We start from the raw sequence: 5,794 nt of genomic DNA, 5'->3' as shown, positions 1-5,794 counted from the left end.
TAAATATTTTGAATGAGCATTGTTTGAAGCTTTGATGGTAGAGGACAGACGGTGAAGAAAACAAGATGAAGCATGGTGTAAAGAATTCTTAAAACAGAATAGCCCGAGATGAGTGTGCCTTTTGTCGTGAAAGGGACCATTTGACGAAAAATTACCAAAAGGCTCAAAAGAAAGATGGGAAAAAACTAATAGAAATAAACATGGCATATGACATTGACTATTCATTGAATATTACGCTTATAGTTTATATGGCAAGTTCGAACAAGTGGATACTTAACACTGAAGCAACCTATCATTTATGTTCCTTTAGGGAATTATTGGTGGATTTTGAAATGGAATCCGGTATAGTTGTGATGAAGAGTGATCAACCTTGTTGTAGAAATGAGGACAAAAATAGTTCAAGTCAAGACATTCGACAGAATGGTAAGAAAATTAAAAGAAGTTAGGTACGTTCCTGTCACAAGAAAGTATTTAATTTTTGTAAGTGCTTTGGAGGTTAAGGCTATAGGGTTACGATCGAAGATGTCATAATAAAATTTACACATAGGTTTATGGAGATTCTGTAAAGAGGCCTGGCATTACAATTTGTATTATTAAAAGAGAAGTACAAATGATGATGTGCATATTTTTTGGCACATAATAACACCATCGAGCTATAGCATGTACAATTAGGAACATGCATGAGAGAAAGTATTTGCAAATTGAGATAAGGCATGGACTTTTGCAAGGTGCTTGCCAGAACTTGCAAAAATGGAGTTCTGTGAGCATTGTTTGTTTGGCAAGAAAACAAGGGTCATCATTGGCACGGTTAATCACAATACTTGTGAGATCCTTAAATGTTCACGTAAGGTATGAGAATTTGACTAAGACCGCATCAATTAATGGTAACCATTATTGAGTTGCATTTGTTTCTTTAGAAATATGTAGGTGTGCGCCATACGAGTATAAGATGAAGTTTTAGAGATGTCCATGAATGAAAGAAATTGGTGGAGGCTCAACCTAGTAGGAAGATGAAAGTATTGTGTATTAATATGGAATGATATATTTGTGATCCATTCATGCAAGAACGCTAAAATGATAGTCTAAAGTATTGTGTATTAATGTTGGTTTAGATAAAAGGTCTTAAATTGAGGCTGTAAACTACAAACATCATTTAGAAAACCATATTTATATTTTGCTGCAATTAAAGGTAAAACGTTTTTTAAATATGTGTCTTAAAAACATGCATAAGACTATGATTCTCTTCGTATGTTATCTTTATAGGATTCAAAAGTAGAGCCTTGGGATCTTAAAGATAAGAAGTATATCTATTACAGAGATGTCATTTTTAATGAAGCTTCAATGTGGAAGACTTTTAGTTCTCAATATTTGGAGAACAAGACTATAAGATATTGTAGTAAGTGGAATTTGATACAACTCCATACGACTGGACGATTCTACATTAGAGAAGAGCTCAACTTTGAAGGTGACACTAAGAGTTGAAGAAGATATTATTTCTATTGATGTTCCCATAAGAAGAGAAAACAACTGATGATGTAGATAAAGATGATAGCAACAAGGAAACCAAGAAGATACACCTAAATGGCTTACATGGTGGTACCCTTTGCACTTTTAATTGTTAATAATGATATTTCAAACACTTTCAGTGAAATAATATGCAAAAAAAAAAAAAAGTGATCATCAGAAGTTAGCCATAGAAGAAGATGTGGCGCTCTTCATCAAAATCAAACTTAGGAACTCGTAAAGTTACCTAAAAGATTGAGGGTTATTGGCAATAAATAGGGATACACTAAAAAGTAAAATCTCCAAAACAAGTAGCTCTTTACTGTAAGGTAAGGCTCATAGCAAAAGAATTTGCTTAGAAAGAAGGTTTTTTTTTTCTAAAATACTTATTTTTACATCCGACTTGTCTTAGTTTTGGAATATAAGTTAGAGTTAGCTCAATATTAAAATGACATTTTTACATAGAGATGTGGAGGAGAAGATCTAAATGATTCATTCTTATGGTTTCAAAGTTGTTGAAGGGAGAATTATATGTGTATGTATAATGATTAAATCTTAATACAGACAAAAGCAATTGAGAAACAAGGGTATAAGAGATCTAGTCGATTTTTACGAAGGCAGAATTCACCAGCAAGTAACAAGATTATGTGTTTACTTCGAAAGACTACGAGATGAAGTTTTTATCCATTTGTTACTTTAAGTCAACGAAAGGGTTATAGCTTCGAAGAATAAGAATGAAATTGAAGAAGTAGATGGCTTCTAAGTTTAAAATGAAAGACATGGGTAATGCATAAAAAATACTATGATTGGAGACTTTGTAAAAACAGAAAGAATGAGAGCATGCAGTTGATTTAAAAGATTTATTTTGAAGAAAGTGCTAAAAAAGTTTGGTACAAATGACAAAGACTAAACTAGTCTATACTCCTTTAGCTCCTAAGCTCTTTTTCGTGTCATTCTCCTCAAGTGAAGCATGAGTATGTGGCTTATGTTTCTTAAGCTTATGCTATATGTAGTCTTATGGATGTTATGATGTGTAAAAGGCTTGATATATCTGAAGCAGTGAGCGTAATTAGTAGATCCAAGTAAAATTCACTAGCTTGTAATGAGGTGGATTCTCTAATATGAGTACAAGAGAATCTGCGAAAGTATTTCCTTTAGGAATCAATGAACTATAGTCTGTTTGATCCTAGTGGCTAAGTGTATAGGCAGTTCAAGTGACATAGCCATTTTTGGATCTTTAATGGATGATCACTTTAAAGATAATTGTTCGTTGATAGTCGGCTCAGATTTGCATAAATCTTCACCAATGTGGAAATTATTGAAAAGTCAAATTTGGCGGATTTCATTTCAATTTGGTAGCCATATAAAATAGACAAATTGGAGGTAGAGCTACATGCATGAATTGTTTTTCAATTCGGTGCTGAATTAGAAGACTTTTTTTAGACTTTTAAATGTACTAAATGGTGAAGCTCAATTATAAACAAAGCTTCATTTCAAAGAAGTAAAGCATCCCAAAAATGTAGAAATTAAAGAGATCTCTAAAAAAATCCAGAGAGAGTTCCATGTGAAAAAGTCTAGAAAAAAGGAGTATCTACAAGTGAGCTCTTAGAAAGTTTGGAGAGTATTTCCTTGGATGCTCTGTTGGGTTCTGCACTATTTGTAGAGATGTGAGAGAATGTGTGTTTTGGGGAAATTGTTTCCTTCAAGAGTGTGTGAGAGTACTAGATGTATTTAGGTATTTGAGAAGTGAGGTTTCATATTCAAATTTGTACTCTATTATTTGTTACTGGAACAATTATTATCTCTTACCTCAATGGACGCATGCTTTATTATCGAACCACATTAAATCTCGTTTCTTTTATTTTGTTGTGAATATTTGGTGTATATTGATTCCCATTTGCACACAATGGCAAGAGTGGTGTCACACTACAAGAAATGATGCTTGTATAGCACAAGTAGTGGTATTAGAGCACAACACAGTTCACTGGTGGAGAAAATGAAAGCTGAGACTCAAGACTTCTTTAATCTTCCAATTGAGAAAAAGAACAAGTACTGGCAACGACTTGGTGATATTGAGGGATTTGGGTAGCTCTTCATTGCTTCTGGGGAGCAGAAACTTGATTGGGGATAGGGCTTTACAATATTTACTCTCCCAGTTCATTTGAAGAAACCCTGCCTATTCCCCAAATTGCCTCTCCCATTCAGCTTCTCCCTGCTCTCTCAATTACTTTATCGTTTTCATTTTTAGTCAAACAACACAACAATTATTGGTGCAATGTTTCATCCATCTAACAATAGTACTGCATTAACTACTAAAGGTACCTTGGAAATTTACTTAACACAAGTGGAATGTCTTTCCTTGAAAATGCTCGACCAAATGGCAAAAGCTCTAAGAATGGATCCAAATGAAATGAAAGAGTTGTTTGAAGAAGTGGTGCAATCAAAAGGATGAATTATTATCGTCCTTGTCTGCAACCAAATCAAGTTATTAGCTTGAATTCTCATTCTGATGCCTCAGCACTCACCATCCTCCTCCAAATCAATGAGATGAATGGCATCCAAACAAAGAAAGATGGAAAGTGGGTTCTCGTTAAACCCTAGTGACGTCTTGGAGGTAGCACTCATCACTTTCTATTGCCTGTATTTTCTACTTTATCTTAGTGTTTTCTTAATTTCCTTTAGAGAACTGGTATTTAACGATGACATAATTAACTATAAAACCATGTAAGATGCTTTGTTAATTATATCTGTGATCTTTCTATCAACCTTCAGTTTGTTTAACATTTTTCTTTTCTTTGTGGTCTTGCAGATTTTAACCAATGAAATATATTGTAATATCGAACATTGTGCAACGATAAACTCGATGAAGGAAAGATTGTCTTTTGCAACATTTTGCAACCCAAAATTAGATGGAGAATTTGGTCCAACACCAAACCTTATAACTCCAGTCTCCGGCATTGTTTAAGAGAATAAATGTGGTAGATCACTTAAAAGAACTCTTTTCAATCGAGTTGTGAGGAAAATAATTGCTATTAGATTTGTAGAGCAAAAAATCAATTGTGAATGAAATCAGTTAAATGTTTGGTAAATTTTATTTTTAAGATTGCTGCGAGTATTAAAATCAATTATAAGTGTCTAGTAAATCTTATTATTAAATTGCTACCATAATACAAGTGACTAAAATAAATATAATGTTAAGTGAAATTTTACATATGATGACATCTAATTTCACTTAAAAAAGATAAAAATACATGTCAAAAATAAATTTTTATGATTTTTTTATTTTAGAGGGAAAACTACTCCCACTTTAAATAGAAATTACATGACTTGAATTCAAGGGACAAGAATGATAAGAATCAAATGATATTGATGGAAATAACTCAATCAATCAAATGATTGTCTCCATCTCAATTACTGATTTTGAAAGGTTGATTGTTGATCAACATAAAGATTGATTAACTCAATGTTTTGTAAATAAATTATTTTTCACAAATTATGTGAATTGTATCATTTCTTTTTTCGATTTTCAAATACTTATATAAACGGAACCAATATGCTGATGAATTTTAAGAGTAAGTTTATCTTCTTTATATTATTTTTTGAAAAGTCTTCAATCACAATGCAAAATGTTTACGATGAGGTTCGTTGATTAACTCCAGATTAAAAGACAAAGGTCAAATTAAATACTACATTAATCGCGATAGAATTTTGCTTCTAGAAAGAATTATAAATGTATGTGTTTACAATTAGGAGTTAATAGAACTGGCCAAATCATTACTGTTATTAAGTTCTGCCTCTTGTACTCTTATAGGAAGCACAAAACCACAATATTTAAGATTTTTTAAATGTATGTAGAGGCAACAAAATCAATCACACTTGAAGGGAAGATTCCCAATTCCAAATTCTATTTAAAAGATTGGAGTATCTACTAAGACGAAACCAGGAACTCCAGGGGTATTTTTCTACGTAGCCATGTTGAAAATAATTCAACAAATCGTAAGAAAGATCCAAACTAACAAAAAAGTCCCCTTCTAAGTTTGCCAAATGCTCTGCCTCCTCAGTATCTTTTCCAGCTTCAAACCATTTCAGAAACACGGCCAAACATTCCTTAGAGGAATCCACCCGATTCCAGTTTCACAAATTGATTTCTTCATCGCTTCCATTGCCTTTTCTGTTTGATCATTCTGAAGATACCCCGTTGCCATAAGATACCATGTCCTCACATCAGGGTTCAGCCCCCTTGATTGTGCATTGTTGATAATAGCTTCAGCCTTCCCTAAAAGACCTTTTC

General features: G+C 32.9%; 1 pseudogene; it reads left to right on the top strand.

Moving 5' to 3' along the window:
• Positions 1-676: 676 nt before the first annotated feature.
• On the top strand, positions 677-4,104 carry LOC112098128 (annotated as a pseudogene).
• The last annotated feature ends 1,690 nt before the right edge of the window (positions 4,105-5,794 follow it).

This window comes from Citrus clementina, unplaced genomic scaffold (assembly GCF_000493195.1).
Source record: "Citrus clementina cultivar Clemenules unplaced genomic scaffold, Citrus_clementina_v1.0 scaffold_5, whole genome shotgun sequence".
NCBI classification, from domain to species: domain Eukaryota; kingdom Viridiplantae; phylum Streptophyta; class Magnoliopsida; order Sapindales; family Rutaceae; genus Citrus; species Citrus x clementina.
Note: the sequence above shows the minus strand (reverse complement) of the source record. Positions and strands in the feature narration are given on the sequence as shown.